General features: G+C 39.4%; 1 long non-coding RNA gene across 1 annotated transcript; it reads right to left on the minus strand.

Annotated features, from left to right (window-relative positions):
* Positions 1-16,162: 16,162 nt before the first annotated feature.
* Positions 16,163-16,955, minus strand: LOC310892577. The gene is made up of 2 exons (XR_014578235.1): positions 16,843-16,955; positions 16,163-16,761 (listed from the first exon to the last, which is right to left on the minus strand). It is a non-coding gene; the product is annotated as an uncharacterized lncRNA (long non-coding RNA).
* Between the last annotated feature and the right edge of the window lie 502 nt (positions 16,956-17,457).

A 17,457-nucleotide genomic window follows, 5' to 3' on the forward strand; every position in this document is an offset into this window, starting at 1 on the left:
AATAAAGAGTAGCAACCACTTGGCTTGGACAGTAGAGGTCAGATGCTCTATCATTATTTGGCATCATTTTTGCCAACCATCATACATTTCTGTGGGATCAGCAGCCCCCCTGGAGCAGGATCTGCTTGCTCCCAGTGTAAGCCCTTCTTTCAGCTCTCCGTTCTTCAGAGATTTTGTCTGAGGTTTGTGTTACCAAATAATAGGAATCTGTTTTATTCTCCTCATATCTGTCTCTCATCAGCCTATTTGTTTCAAGTGGGGAAAGCCATATTATTCTCAGGAAGCAGTGCTGGCTGGTGAACAGAAATGGTGATCGCTTCCCTCAAAGCACATGTGTCTTCCTCACCCCTCCTTTTGAAAATGCTTAAGACCAGTTTCAGTGAAAAGATCCAGATCGCTCGTTTGGTGGCACATTTTATATCATGTCTCTTTAAAAGCCTTCTGTCTCCTTTCCACTTCTGCAATCAGCTAATTACAGTTAAAAGTAACAGAGATGGTTGGTCACTCACAGCAATGGCTAATGGCAGCTAATCCATTACATGAGGGGACATAAGGAAATGTCTCATTCAACTGATGCAGGAAAGAGCTTTCAGAGAGTCAGATCATAATAATACAGACTAGAATTTGGCTATGATGGTACATTTAGCACCCCTGATTTTATATGGGAAGCCATAGGATCCTCCATAACCATGTGAATGATTAGGAATTTGGTTTTTTATCTCATCCAAAAGAATTTTTTTTTTTCTAAAAAAAAAAAAAGGAAAAGGAAGCAAAGTGTGGATAGCTGCCTGTGCATGACTGAATTGGTTGCATTCATGGTGTTTTTTCACTTTTTCTAGAGCACCTACTTCAGGAGACTTATCATCATATTTTTTCTGCTGACCAAGCTATAGAATTATCAGCACACTTGCAGGTTACTCACTTGAAGGTGGCCAGTAAATCCAGAGCAGGGATTTAATAGGATACTTGGATAACCCAGCCCTTCTGCAGATAATTTGTGTTTATTATCTTGATTGTAACTGCACTGGGACACCAGATCACAACAAAACCCTTTTCTTGCTCAGTGTGGTAGGGTTTTCTGGATGCTGCTCTTCCATGGAGGAAGGTCTGAGCAGTTGTTAAGACACATTGTGCTTTGTGGTGTTTGGGAGTGAACAGCTGCTCGAACTGTGCCTCTGTCCTCAAGGGCCAGTCCTGGGACAGTTGCCTGGGTGATGTGTGTGGTCCTCACTGCACCGAGGCTCCTGCACGCCCCAAGGAAGTCCCATCCCCACGACACCAAGTGATGAGCAAACACATTGCACAAAGACAGTCAATGCCCAGAGTGGTTGGAGTCACGGTGAAGTGGAATGGGCTACAGATGCTACAAAAAAGAGGTGGCAGGGGACAAAGAACAAAGCATAAATGCTGGGGGCAGCTGCTAGCCTGGGTGGTGGCAGTGGCAACCCCTGTCACAGCAGTGATCCACTGGAGTATTTGCAAAAACAACTTACCTCAGGCTTCCTACATTTATTACTGATTGCGGGCACCAAATTATTTCACTTTCTGTGGGTTTCCTCTAAACTGCTTAATGTTCACCTGCCAATACTTTCTGAAGCACGGAAAAGCATTATTTTTCTCATCATCCTCACTGCTTAAAATCTCATGAGGTCCCTTTCCATAGCCACAGTTTATTTCCTCTACCCATAGCAAATATTACATTAAAATAATATTAAGACTGAGTGACGATGAAGGCTGAAATCAGGAATTGCTGAAGCTAAGGCTGTGTATACCAACTTAATGCTGTTTCTCTGTGGGTAGTCTTTAGCTGTATAGCCTGACAGGACAGCATTTTTACTTTGCCCCTACCCCCAGGTAATCATTCAGCTCATACCACCTTTAATAATTGCAGTTAATTTGTCAGCCCCTCAGAAGTGGTGGGGGAGAGGTTTCCCTCTGCTGTATGAGGGAGCATCTGAGCAGGTCTGTGCTAGCAGAAGCTGGTGCTTCATCTGCTCCCACTTGTGTGTAGCTCAGTGCCATTTTAGCTACAACACTGCTCAGAGAGCTGGCTTTTCTTTTCCTATGCTTTTCTGGAAGTGGGCTAGCAGTAGAAAGCAATGTCCCTTTGAGGGGCCTGGTTATGCTGAAGTGTTTATTGCAGGGCATAGAGTTGAATGCCACCTGCTGTGGGGGGAGGAAAACAAGGAGGTGAGGTCCCATCCATCGGGACTGCTGCCTTTCTGGGGTCCCAGAGAGCTTGGCTAGGCTGCAAGAAGAGATGGCCTTGCTCCATCCCACAGACTCATCCTAGTGAGTCTGACTCATGTTAGTGATGCTGTGCTTCGTATATTTTTTCTAGAGAAATGCGTACTATCTACTGGCTTAACTGTTATTAAGAAGGAAATCCAGGACTTATGGGCTATATAGATTTATAAATGTTTTATAACTTCCATGTGATCAAGTGACTCAAACCGGGAAGTGTTGTGGATGTAGCTTTTTTTAATAATACTTACACTAAGCAATATATCTTGTGAGGAAAGGACCTGACCTGATACTTGCGATGTCACAGGGATCTCAGACTGGTACTGAGCTCATTGCCTTTTGCAGGTTTTTTTTTGTTTGTTTTTGTTTGTTTTTTAATAATGAGAATCTGTTAGGTAGCAGGGTTGATAGCTCAGTCTTACTGTGTGCTCCAACATGCAGACATCTCAGTGAGTTTCTCATCTGCTTAGATTTAAGAAGGTCAAATATTAGGCTTGTTTAAATTTTTCAGCTGTTTTCCAGAGAAATGTGTTCCACCCAGAAAGGAAAATGCAGCTCTTAAATTTCCAATGTAACAGAAAGATAATATATTGATGACTAATTTGTGTTTAGACTAATGTCCCCCCACCTGCTTTTTTGTTTAAAGCATGTGACTGGTTTTATGTACTTTGCCAAAATGAATAACACAAAAGCAACAAAGAAATCTGCAAGTTTTACTGTCTTTACTTGTCTTTAGAATAGCAAGCTGTTTTCAAGGCTCTGTACTAGGTTTATTTCCAACTATTTCTACCTTCTTAATGTTAACTGAATTATTGTCACTCTGCTACACCTTTTCCTGTTCATTTTCGTATCAGTCATGTCAAAGAGTGTGAAATGCATTGCTTGCGTGCCATATGTGGGGTTGGGATTTACATCTCTGTAGAGAGAAGCATTTTTTTTTTCTAATACCTTGGAGGATAAAATACCTTTCCTTACTCTTGTGAAATCAGCAAAACAGATCTCTGAATAAATAACACATTTGCAGTCTTAAATATATGAATATTATGGAATCTTCCTCAAGATGGAGTATATTTATATTTTTTCACATGTGCAAGGACTTACCATGTTTGCTATGGGAAATTACATTTTTATCCTTGGTCAGATTTATGAAGATAAGTGGTTCTGTTCAGTTGTGCAAGTAGTCTGAGAAGAAAAAGCATCCATTTATGTACCACAAAAGTGCTGCAGTTATCAGACCTTGGGGTGGAGGGGGGGAGTATTTTTAAATGGGATTTACTTGCTCCTTATAAAAGCTAAATAGTGATTTATCTGTGTGTACTTGTAAGAAATCTATTGCAATGAAAAATAGTTAATGAGTGGTCAACTTCTCTAACTGAAACTAACCATGACCTCAGATTTAAATCAGGAGCAACTTGATTTGAGTCATGACCATTATCTAAGATTTAAAAAGAAAAGAGAGGGGGTGGGAGGTTGAACATGACAAACCAACCTTCTCTTCTTCCAGTTTTAAGATGTTACTGACTTCTAGTGTGATTTCAATTCCAAAACCTGCGGGTTCTTTGGAAATTGATATCACAGCCTACTAGCCTCTGGGGTGAAGGTCCTGTGCTGGGCTCTGGTGTGGGACAGGAACTCCGCAAACAGCAGAGACATTCCAGTTAAGCCTCTTTATAGCAGCTTACTGAAAACCATGAACCTCTGGTAAATTAAAAAGGAAAAGGTAAATGAGTGTGTCTGATGTTCTGCAGGGAGATGTATGGTGACCCTCTGCTGCCCAACTGAGGTGATCATAAACTTATTTACCTGGCTTAACTTTGCTTATGCTATAGGAATAGTCGTGTGAACAATAATATTTTAGCAATCAACAGCACAAAATGACCTTCTCATCTTTGAGACTTATACTTGCTGAGCTGTTTAGTTATGGTAATCAATAGCTTCTGATAATGTCTTATTTGTGTAATGCTGCACACATTTGTGTAATGTTTCAATTTAAAACTTCACATAAGCTGGTCTTTGTTACTGAAGCATATGAAGATCATTGTGATTTTGTCGGTGGTGTTTCTTTATTTATTTATTATTACTATCTTCGTTAGACCTATTTCTTTGCCAGAAATCTTTCTCTTGGTAATGTCATGTGCCATCAAAGTTAAAAGCAGATTTTACAGCTATGGAAAGGTATACATGTTATACTTCCAAATGCCACAGAGTGGCAATGTTTCAGAAAACTTTATTCAAGTCTGTTAAAAATACTATTGAACCCCATCCGTGGGGTAATGATGAAGGGTTACCCTCCACAGTACTGCTCTGCCTGTACTCTGCATAATTCAGTGTGGCAGAGACAAGAGGTATAGGAGGAACTTGCTGAGATGCTGGAGCAGAGAATTGCAGTGCTTGGAGGTGGGGATGGGGTGGAGGGATTAAACTATAATAAAAAAAAAATCTCTTTAATTGGGGTGGGAGGAAATCAGCATTGCTGCTCTCTGATGTCTTCATGTTCTTTTTCTGAATTTATTTAAAATTTTATTTATTTAAATTTTTCTGAGTTTAGGGGATCTCATTTTTTGCGTGTCCTATTCAATGTATTTTATGTAATTAGAGGATCAGAACTGTGGGTTTGAAGCTGAACAACGGGCAGAATTGCATACTTGCCTACTACTTTCTCATGTTAATACAACTACTCTGTAATGCAAAAAAGATAATAAATTGCAGTGAGGCTGTTATGAATAAACAAGAATGCAGGAAGATGTTAAACAAGTAAAGTAATAATCTAAGTAAAGTAGTTTCCACACAGACGCTGTCTTAAACTCTCATTGCTCTGGCACTTGCACCTGCTTGAAGTTTTGCTTATATAAATACCTGCGAAGGAGCATATGCCAACCTCATTTCTCAAGCTAGCAATGTTTGATGAAGACCAGAGACAGACACAGCTAAATCCCTGGACCCAAATAGCTTCAGACTTGGTGAGAGTCTTGTAGCTCAGGCAGCTATCTCAAGATTTCCTCAGCTTCCAGTTCCCTTATAGAATTATTCCATATTTAAATGTCAAAGTACAAAATAAAATTAATGAGTTGGATTTTGTCTCATCCCTGGGATTATGATTTGATGATATGCCCTGTAAAATGTCAGTTGTACACCAGTTCCATGATCATAAGTGTAAAGGAACTGGAATTCCAGGTTTATGAAAAAAATGATATTTAGGAAATGTCATTAACTGTTAATATACAGTGGAGGTCATGTAGTGATATACAGTTGTGGAAATGCACAATCAAGGATAGCCTTTCCTTTTGCTTGTATCCGGTCTCTCTTCCTTTTCTTTTCTCTTTTGTTTAATCTTGAGGTGGAGCCATCAAACTCTGCATGTGTGCCAGCCCCTGCCCAACCTTTTCTGTCAAGTAAATGTGCTTGGTACATACTGGTCAGGACTGTGGGAGAAACAAGTGGTTCGTCAGGTATAAAATGGAGTCCTACGAGAGACTAATGAAGAGTGAAGATGCTGAGCATGTCTACCCCTACTATAGTGGCTGCTTCTGCATTTAGTCCACTGCAGTATAGATGCAGAGTAGTACGGGTAAAGAGGAGAGGACAGGATGTAGCATTAACAAATGCTGCTATGAAGTTGCTGCAGTGCTTCTGTCTATAAAGGAAGTAAAAATAAATTACAGATTGGTAATTTTCTTTGTAGCAGGCCAACCAGGCTTCAGTTCAGGAGTGTGGTGTTTTTGTTTTTGTTTTGTTTGTTTGTTTGTGTTTATTAGAATAAAGGAGTGGAGGAATATGGTTGAAATAAATAAACAAGGAAAAAAATTATTAGATGACTTCAGACCTGTTTTCAGTGATGTGGAAGCACTTCTTCACTGTATGTGTGCTGGAGCACTGGCACAGGTTGCCCAGAAAGGCTGTGGAGTCTCCTTCCTTGGAGATCTACAAAAGCTGCCTAGACTTGTTACTGGGCAACCCGTTCTGTGTGGCCCTGCTTGAGCAAGGTTTGGACCAGATGGACCCAGAGGTACCTTCCAACATCAACTATACTGTAATTCTATGGAGAACTATGCTCAATGTTCAGTGTCATTTTTGCTCATAAGCAAGGTCCAGGGGGACACTACAGATAGAGCTGTGTGAAAGTTTGTGCAACTGTTGTCAGTTCTCATAGCTCTTGGTGAATGGGTAGTGCATCCATACACTTGTGTACGTTATTTTTCCATTTGTTTCAAATAATCTAGCATATGTCCCTGTCCCATTCCTCTTATTTCAGAGGCACATCTCTGAATATCCCTCCCAAACTGTAGACTAACCTGAGCAACAGGAATTAATAGATGTCCCACCAACTCAGTGATACTCTTAAATCTTACTGAGTTTGCACAGATGTACTTTAGCTGCTGCTAGTTTCCAGTGATATTCATATTCCTGAGGGGATCTTAAATTCATTGAGAGGTTTTCCTTACTCATTGCAGAATATTAAGCAATAGAGTTATCTCTGATACCGATTTAATTAATTCTGCTGTGAGACAGTAATTTATTCAGAAGGCTACCACTGATGTCCTGGGTATTACATACGTACTATATAGCTTACAGCTAGTTTAATTTAATGTGCTGCATTTGTATTGATTTTTACTTTAGCAAAATACAGTCAAACAATAATGCATGGATTTAGAAAAGCTTTATATTTCATAAACATTGGCACATTCATATTTGACTTTGTCAGCAAAGGAGAATTAGATCAAACAAGGTGCAATGATGCATTTGTTGCTTTGGGAGCCTCTATTTCAGAACTTGACATTGATAAACTGTTATAATTAATTCTTTCAGTTTAATGAGATGGCATACACTATCAGCAAATGTGAGCTTTGATGTCAACATATTTTATTGACCGTCTTCCTGTATTAATTGGAACATGCCTTGACGGAGCTTTTCCTTGTATCTGACCGAAAGGGAAATGCAGAGAATTTTGCTTATGTTCCTAACCAAAACCACACACTGAGATGGCTCATGCATGCTTAACCAGAGCAATGCTTCCCCGAAGTCAAAGACTGTTTTTCAGTGATAAAGCAGAAGGAACTGGGAAAGTGAACTTCTTGGCTCTCTTCCTGGATTTGTCATTGAGTCAGGCAAGTCATTAAACACAGTTTGACTTCAGCTTACCTATCTGTTTAGTGGAGATAGTAATATTTTCCTGTTATGGAGAGAGATTGTAACTCAATTAATATTGTGGAGCTCTTTGCAATACTCAAATGAAAGTCAAAATATTGCTTGGCATAGGTTAAAGTGTATGAAAACAAAATGTAATCTGATATTGCTTTAATTTTATGCATTTTTTTCTGACAATTAAAATAATTTGATTGCACTGATGTTAACATTCAAATACTTCAGGTTTATTGGAGAGCTCATACTAAATATGAGTGCCATAATAGTTTACAGACTTGCATTTAAAGCACTAAGAATAGCTGGTTACTAATGCTGTAAGCAGCTGATGATTTTATTTAGCTTCACAAGTGCAGGAAAAATGCCAGGAAAAAAAAAAAAAGTTGCAGGATGTTTTGACATTAACAGACACTAATAAGTGGTACTCAATGGAGCTGCAGAATGAAGTGATTAAGTAGGTCAGCTTACTTAAAGTAAGGGGGAAAAAAGGCCAAAATAGAAGTGCAAACGTGTTGAAAGTACCAAATCCACAGAAGGCAACAATATTTGCACAGCCGTGCCCAGGTAACGCAGTGGTAATCTCAAAAGAGAAAGATGGTTACTCTCTTTTGCAAGACTCTGTTTTTCATTTTCTAAAATGTGTATTTTGGATTCCTATATTGCTGTATATGGGAAGGAGAGAGAAAAGCAAGAACTTCATCAGCTCATTATGGCTGCTATCAAGAATTCAAACTGCTATGCTTCTGTACTGTCTGGTACCATATCAGGCCATTGCAGTGCCACTGTCTCATCTGAAATTTGGAGGACTGAATGTATTGCTACTGGTCCGGGGTTCTGCTTACTCTTCAGGCTTTCCACCAGACTCTTAACTGTGTGGGTTTGTTTTTGTTTGTTTGTTTTTGTTTGTTTTTGTTTGTTTGTTTTTGAGAGGTGTCAAGGACTCTGATATTAAGCATCAACATAAATGTACACCTACATGTATTCTGCATGGATAATGACCTTATCAGTCATTTTTTCCATTCATTTCCTTGTACACTGCTATCCAATCTCCTTTTTCAAAAAAATATTTTTTACCTTTAACTCCCATCTACTGATAAGAATACAACTATCTTAAGTTTCTTCAATGTCCGCTCTGCTTGTGACACTTTGAGAAGCAAACAGGAATTTTCAAGTTAAGTTGAGCCTTTGCAGCTACAGAGTACAGCATTTTTTCACATTACTGCGACAAGAAATTTTTTGCCAGTGCAGTAACAAACTTGTCTTTTCCAATTTCTGTCCTGCTGACTACTTGAATCAATATTGCATCTTAAAATGATGAGATACGTTGATTCAGGTTGGATAGGTAAATCTCATGAGGATGGTAGTCAGAAATCTCACTGATAAGTCTCTGAGTCTTAGAATACCTTGCAAATTATCCTGAAAATCTGTGTTCTTGTTTTCATATGAGCATTGTCTATCGTCTTATTTTCATTTTCTTTTCCACAGGAGTTTCAGTTGACCTCATTATATTTGTTGGTTTTTTTTCTGGCACACAGAGATTTTTGTCATAAAGTGTTTTGCCATATATAACAGGATCCCATTTCTTATCTCTGTCAAATCTAATTACTTTGATGGCAATGCATTCAAATCCACCTTGGTATTAGAACATCGCTTGTTTCACTCAGTGATGGGACAGAGACTGAGGATTTCTTAATGTGCATTCTTTCACAAGGACTTTCATGGTCAAGTATTTGCAACAAGGCTTACTTAAACTTTTGTCTCATTGTTCTAAACACCTGCATGTTTCTGTACCTTTCTGCTAGCCACTTTCTGATTCCGGTGAAATCACAGAGTCCTCTTAACTCCAAGCTGTCCAAGGTCAACAAGCTCCCCAAGTTAGAAGCAGGCCTGAATGAAATTCCTGGAGCAAACACCTAATGAGACTTTGAGGTGGCCTGTGTTGGGCTGTCCAAGACAAGATGGGTTAGAAACGGATGTGAACCTGAGCTGAAGTATTCTTAGCACATACAAAAATTATTTTCAGCCTTACTTCGTGAATTTCATGGACTTGGTTTTTAAGTCACTGAATAAATGGTATTTTCTTCTATAAATGACTTCAATGACTAGAGGAGATATTTGTTAGAGAAATGTGATGCTCTAACAGAGTAGGCTGTTGTCAGAAAGCCCTTCTCACATCACTTCATATGGGGAATTCCATGTTTTCACTTCATTTGCTGAATAGAAGATGCAAGGTTTATCAGAACTCATGAGTCTCGCCCTTTATAAAGCTACTTTTATTAGTTGCTTCTGGTTACACTTAGGTTCTGAGAATGAATATATGAAAATGCCTTTATCAGTGTTTTCTAGCCCCATGTATGTATTTGGGTCATGTCTGCTGGCAACCTACTTCAGAGGGGCTGTTTCCATGCGCATTCTGCGTAAAGCTCCACATTTAATTACTGCAGCTTAAACTATTATGCTTGTAAACACATTACTTCTGTCAAAGTCCCCATAATGTCATTTTGATATTTTCTACACTATTGATCTACCTCCTGCTTTGTGTAGATTTCCTAAGCTGACAGAAAATGTCAGAGCTGTCTTGTCCAAAAGCATCGGACCACTCCAGCCACTTTGTAGCTGCCTCTGGTTTTACAAGGCATTCAGCATGTACTTGAGCAGCTCTGTAGATGCCTGTTTGATGTGTCATGTGCAGCCTCCCGGGGCTCCAGATTTTCACCCTGAGCTGACGCCAAGGTTCTACTCTATGATATGGAAATGCCAAGGTAATTTCATGCTTTGTACAGCTCTATGAATATTTTTAATTATGACAAAAATGCCATGGAAATGAAGATTGTTCTGGGTTTTATTGTTGCATGTAGTTTTGTATGACTCTAATTTCATAGCAATTTAGTTCATTTAGCACTTTGAGATTTGTGGGTCGCCTGGAAGCATAAGAAAGTGAACCCCATATTTGTCATGGATTTGATAACCTTGGCTAAGCTAATGCAGGAACTCTTCTGCAGAGCACTGGGAGTGCTGGATTTTTTATCTTTTTTCTGCCAACTCCACTGGAGACTGACAATCTCTAGGTTCTGAAATACCTCTGAAGCACAAACTTTCTTCACATTTTGGTATGGTTAACACTACCTTGTAAAGACCACATGGGTGGTGGCAGGGGACATTTTGTTAGGCTCTGTTGGCTCTGCCCTTGGTTTCTCTTCACAACTGGTAGTTTTTCTTGTAAAATCCTTTCCCTGCTGTATAGCAGACTTGGAATGTCCGCTGCTTTCTGTTAGGACACAAGAGCCCCATAACTGAATAAAACTGCCTGGCTTACTAGATTGATAGCTGCCCTTGATATGGGCAGTCTGTGTCCACATACATATGATCCTACCTTGAGTTTAGGACTCTGGGTTGATATTGCTTTTGGTGTGTTGCCACTGAGGCTGGGAGAGAACAGAAGTGGGAGTGTGTGTGCTTCATGGGGAGAGGTCAGGTGCTTGGCTTGTCCCTCAGCTGGTCACAGCCAACCCAGGTCAGTGTTGCTGCCATGAGCTCTCAGCCTCTGCCCTCCTCCATCATTAGTCAAAAAGGTTGTTTGCAAATGGTTTTGCAAACCATATGGTTTTGTCCATATTGAAACACCTAATGGCCTAGGCACAGCTGTCACCTGCGGTGTCATCCCCTTGGTGTTGCTTAACCTCTGGTTGTGTAAGCAAAGCTGCCTGGCGTCTGTCTGGGAGGGCTGGGTGGAGACTGAATGCCCATACATTTGGGCACTGCTGGCCCAACTGGTGACGATGTCACAGATATGCTCAGGGGACTCGTGCCCACCCCCTTTGTGACTTCAGCTGCTCTGTCAGGGAGAGTTGGCACTGTTTTCAGCTGAAGGCAGCAACCAAGGGGCTCTGCTGCTCCTAATTTACGCTGCAGAGCGACCTGACTGACTCGCTCAGGTCTGCTAGCTCCCTTCTGATTTAAGGGGCTGCTGAACATGTCAAGGTAGAGACAGCAGGCCATAGGCTGCAGTCTGAGGCAAAAGAGCTGGGCATGGGAATGTGCTGTATGAGCTGTGTAGGAGGATTCCTAGAGGTGAAAGTCAAGCTAGGAGGAAAAAAAAAAAAGTTTGCTGACTCATCATATCCATCTCTATTAAATTACCTTCCAAAAAAGAAAGTAAATGAGGCATCCTATGTCTGCTGAAGTCAATAATGCAACTCCCATTAGTCTGAGTGTGTGTTAAGTTCATAATTGATGTATCTGGCATATTAATGTGCTAATTTATGTAAACTGGATAGACTGCATGTGTTTCCTGAGAGATGATCAAGAGAAAGGAAAGCAGACGTTTTAAGACCTTCTAAGTAGGTGTGTAGTGGGCATGAAAATGGAGAGGAAATTCTGTGGAGATGTTTTAATGTTTACACAATCAAAAACGATTTTTTTTCCTTCCCAAGGTTGGACATTTTTCCAAATACTCTGGAACAAGCCCACACATAATGTACAGAAAATGCAAAAATGGAAAAAAAATCCTCTATTATATCCTTTGTGTTTAATATTTTCTGACCCCCTGTGGTCTTAAAATTTTAAACATTGAATTTAAATAGAAAGCATTTTGTATTACCTGGTAAATCTACAGATTTTCCTCCTGTTCCCATACAATATGTAAAACTCTCCTGAATCCTGCTATAACCTGCTTTCCTCAGTGATTTCTGCAGCTGAAATTAAAATGCCTGACTGTGCGAATAACGTATTTGCCAAATCTCTCTTTCTCTCTTCCTTGAATGAAATTCACCCCCTAGGAAGTGAATTATTTGTGAACGGAACGGGATTTTTATGAATAAATATATGATTTAAAGCAACTTGACCCATCCCTACATAGCTGCATTCCCATTTTCCACAGTGGGCTGCTTTTGAAATTGTTTACTCTGAGTACCCAGTAATTGGCATGATTAATCAAAGCGTGTGACCGATTGCTTTAGTCGCATGTTGTTGCCTGATTGATTGGCTGGGACTTTCATACAGCGGAGGGAAGGTGCTGAGAGACCTTTTTTTCTGCAGGGTGTCTCACTGCAAAGTGGTGAGGAAGAGCATGCTGGCAATGTGGTCAGTGCTGGTGTCCTGCTGGGCCAGCGATGCTTACCCCATGTGCAGGGACCCCAGGAGTAAGGCAGCAGCGCAGGTGTTGCTGCAGGACCACAGACTGGTAGCGGGTCAAACAGGGCACTGCAGCACAGTAAATGAAACAGTTATTGTGTCTTAATTTGGATTTACTGTGCAGGTAAATCCTACTGAATAGACGTAACAAATCTGACTGCAGACCTCACAAGATCTTTCTTTTTTCCTCGGTGTTGAGGTAGATCTTTGAGGTGTTTCTGATCACAGCCTTCTGATTCCAAGCCATATGAACTATATGCTTCCCTCACCTGCAAGGTGAGGGGAATAGCTATTCTTGTTTCACTGCAAAATGCTTTGATACCTGTGGTTGGAAGGTAGTATGCAGAAGCTAATGTCGTTATCTTTGTGTAGGAAAGAAATATCGCTAATGAAAAAAGGCTGCTTGTTGAGGTTGCTTGGGAAATGGGAGAGAAAAGGCACTGATTTAAGGCGTACACATTTATATTGAGATATGGCAACCCCATGAAGACAGGGAAAATATTTTAGCATAGATGCCAGGGAAGAAAAAGTAGGATGTTATCTGTGCAACAGATCCTATTGTAAATTTCTGGGGAGAGAAATGTTTCCTGTAAGTATGACTCAGATTTCTGTGAATCAATAGAGCCTCTGAGTGTCAGAGGCAGTCAGTATATTTTAGAGGAGAAAGGTACTAAAGTCTGTGGCTGACTGGAACAAGTCAGGATCCAGTCTGTCTTTTGGACATTTTTCCTTTCTTTTTTTTGGGGGGAGAGATAAAGAACCTGGATGGCTCTGCAATATTATAGCAGAGGTGGATTTCCTGGGATAATCCTCAGTAAGATGAATTCATCTTAAGCAGAAAAGATCACTTGATTATTATTTTTGTTTTTCAATCTTCTCATAAGGGTGTGGCAGGTGTTAATGACAGGCAGAAATTCCCAAGCTCCCTCTTTCTGTAGTGTGAATGTGCCCTTGACCTGCTTAGATCATAGACAAAAATGGAGAATTCAGCTATATCTGGAAGGATATACACAGGCTGTAATTCAAAATAAGCATAACTGGAAACAGTAGAATTGTTTTTTTAATTAACTATATCTATTGAGACTTGAAGAACTATAAGAAAAAGCCATTTACTGATAACAGGCAGGGTTGATCAAATATTAAATAGATCACAAAAAACATAAATACATATGAATGGTTTTTTTCTTAATCTAAAACTCAGCTCACAGAAATTTCTCAGGCATTCTGTAGCATCCATTTAAATGTTCAAACAATCTTACTGGCTTTTGCGTCTACTAACCTTCTGCAAAAGCAGTTAATTCTATACATTGTTTCTGTGAATATTGCACAGTGTTAAATGAAAGAAGTATCAGAGAAAACATTTTATAAACTTATTTATGAAGGAAGAGATTCAGTGCCAAAGAGACTTTTGATTTTTTTTTTAATGACCTTTTGTGGTACAGTTCACTGCTCTGTGTTGAAAGACTAATAAACATTTGGAAGCTGTTCAGGCTGTAGGTTTGAAGTGTGTCAATCATTCTTGTTACGAAAAGTCAAATCTTAAAAAGCTGTCAACTTGTTTGTTAGGGGGACTGTGGGACATACTTTCAAAAGTCATAGGGCCTGTACTTTTCAAAAAGAAAGCTAAGATAAATTTGCACTTCAGTGTCTAAGTGGCAACATACGAACACTATTCCAGCCACCCTTGCACTTGTTTATTTTATCATTTTATCCATTGTTGTCATTGAAATACAAGGACTTTAGGTGAAAATCTATTTTTAAGAAGGATCCACAATTTTTTTTTTCCTCATAAAAATACTTGCCACTGAAAAAGAGCTTTGCTTCAAAACTTCTAGGATGACTTCTACTTTACTTTTTTTTTTTTCTTTTATAAACCTCATTTCATGCCATGTTTATCTAGACTTGCTGAGGCCTGTAAAGCTTCATATAAATCAGGGCTTATACTGCAGCTAAGAATAAATTGTAATTCACAGTTTCTCCCCCTCAGCCAACCAAAGTTGGTAGATCTGAGTTTTACTTTGGGGTTTTCGGAGGCAAGGGGAGAATTACTGTAAACTTGACATTAAGTCCATGTAAGTTACAAGTAGGAACACTTCTTATAAATGCATGAACAAAGGAAATATCTTAATTTTATGTTTCTCTAATAAACTAGGGTGATTTATAATGCTGATTCAGTTAGGCTGTTACATTCATTAAGTCAGTGAGTATGAGCAACTACAGATGTTTTAATTCACTGGGTCTTTAATTTAAAGGTAGAGCTCTAGCGTAGTCACTAGTGCAACCTTGAGTGGTCATGAAAGCTCCCTGAGAAGCTCTTGACAAAGTATCTGTGATGTGGAGTCCTGCTTGTAGGTGATGCTCTTAAAATTCAGGAGGATTTTCTTTTAATGATTTTTGTCTTCTAGTGATCTGCATCCTGTAATACCTTGAAATATCTTTATCATGTTCCTGCATACTGCACATCACAAAATAATTCATCGTCAGATTTTACAGTAAATCTAGTGAGCACAGACAGGACTCTGGGAATTTCAGCTGCCTCGTAACACTTTGTTATGCACCTCACTGCTAGGTCCCTGTGCTCCAAATTCTGTTTCATCATAATTCTTCCAGGTGGATTTAGAGAGAAACAAAGTCCCTTAAACCGCCTCTGATGCCACCGCAGCATACATCATAGCCCCTGAAAAATTAGGAAGACTTCCAAGTATATGCTTATAACATCTATAGAGGGAAAATAGAAGAAGAAATGCTCATAATGCAGCATGCTCTGGCCTGCTTTTTGCCATATCCTTGTTATAATGCTGCATGTGACCTATGATAAGTTCTGGGGAAAAAAAAAAAACATTTCAGGCCAAATAGCCCAAAACACCGTATTTTGTTTAAAAACCAACCATGTTTGCCCCCAAAATGGGTTTCCCATTCGAGCACTTCTCTGCTATCTTTTGATTGTTTCTAAGGTTTTCATTCAAATAAACGAAATCCAGATTAATTTGCAAAGTATTCAGTTGATGCTGAATCCTCCCTTCTTTTCCTTCTGGGACGATGCAATGGTTTTTAGAGCCTTTCTTTTCCTTCTGGGGCAATGCAATGGTTTGTTGAGCCTTAGGAAGCCTTTTGGCTTGTTGGTGTGTGTTTGACTGGTGGATAAGGCCTTGGAGGTCTTCTGGAATGACCTTATATCAGTGTCTTTCATTTACTGACTGCTTACAAACACTCAGATGTTGCCCCATTTCTTATTCCTTGAGTAAATGGAAGATATCTGTCTCATTTTTATAGCTTTGTTGTTTTATTAATAAGGCTTGCTGTTCTTGTTTAGATGCTAGAAAAAAATAAGCTTGTCCTCCTTTTTGCTGTTCCTTTATTTTTTCCTGCGTGTTTATTTTTCACACCTCATATTCAGAAAAGAACAACTTCTTTTGCTCCTCCTTCAGATCCTACCTTCCTGCGTTCTCAAGACTTGCTTTTTGTAACTTCCCAGGTTTCATCTGTTGAAAAAGCCTGGAGCCAGCTTCTCCAGCGAGCCAAGGTCTGCTTGTTAGCTTCACTCGCATATATCTCCTTTCTCTACTTGGTTATAGGCTTTCCTTGGCAGGAACAGTCCTACTGCCCATGTCTAACACAATCCTGATCTTACTTAACAGAAAACACCTTAACTATTTTTTGAAGGATGCTGTTTAATTGGCAGCTTTACTCATATTTTCCAAAGCATTGGGACCTTTTTTTTTAAAGGTTGGGTACCCCAGGCCTCCATAATTTAAAAAGGATACAATTCTTGCATTGTCTTGGCTGCATTTCTCTTTACTGCCACAGCAAGACCTGTCTTAGTATCTCAGCCTTTTGTCAAAGTTTTCCTTCCAGAAACACTTACTATTTCTTTCAGTTATCATTCACTTTTTAACTCTGATTCAGATAGTGTTTTCTGAGAGTCAATGCTATACTATATTCAAACAAGACTGAAGACTTAGATACTTAAAAAGAAAAAATACTTAAAAAGAAAAAAAAATCCATTATAATTTTAATCCATTATAATTTTAGCACTTGAATATTGTAATTGGATGGAATATTGGAGAAGGAAGATTGCATTAAAGTACATTCTTAATATCAAAACTTATTTTACTTAGTAAACAAAAAGTTCCTAGCCTAAAGTTCAATCCACAGCTCTTGAGTGCTGATGGCAATCTTAATTTCCTGAAGAATTTCACTCCCGTCTTTCAGATAACCTCCCTCTTCATCCTAAACCTGTGTGCACTGAAGGAAAACTTAGCTACGGTTAACCTCTTGCGTACCAATTTCAGATAATACTCCAAACACCAACTGAGTGATAGCTACCCATGAGAGGCCTGTGTCCTTCACTGGTAGCATGGAGAAGGTCTTTTTCTGTCCCCAGCTTCTTGTAAATGAAGACATGAATAGTGTTTTCCTTCTGGAGCTGTGATTTTGGGCTTTGTGCCAGTACCTACCCAGGACCTAAATTTCCCTTTAACTTTCTGGATTAATCCTCATCAAGTGTGGCAAATCACTGCTTAAGGGCCCATTTCAGTGGAAAATAAGCACATCCCTCTCTGCCTTTGGCTACTTTGAAATCCAGCTTCTGTTGACTGAAGATCTAAATTACATGAAAATCAAAAATATGCCACATGTAAGCCAGACAGGTCTCCTGAAACACAGATTCATTATCATCTGATTTAGTAACAATGTTAGAAAACTACTTTGTTGTTGCTCAGTTTAAAGGACGTTCCTGTAAGAATGTAATAACATACATCTTGCCTTAATGGCTTAGAAATTTTGGAAGCAAACTTGAAATTGTTTCAGCCCTTTTTTATTTATTTTTTTTTTCGGTGTGTGTGTGCATTAAGGATAAGTGGTGGCCCAATACTACAGGTAGTGGAGCTGCACCTGGATCTGAAGTTGCTTTGAAGTACAGTGCCCCAGATGCAGCTTTAT

The sequence above is a fragment of the Anser anser genome (genome assembly GCF_964211835.1).
Source record: "Anser anser genome assembly, chromosome: 1".
Classification (NCBI taxonomy): Eukaryota; Metazoa; Chordata; class Aves; order Anseriformes; family Anatidae; genus Anser; species Anser anser.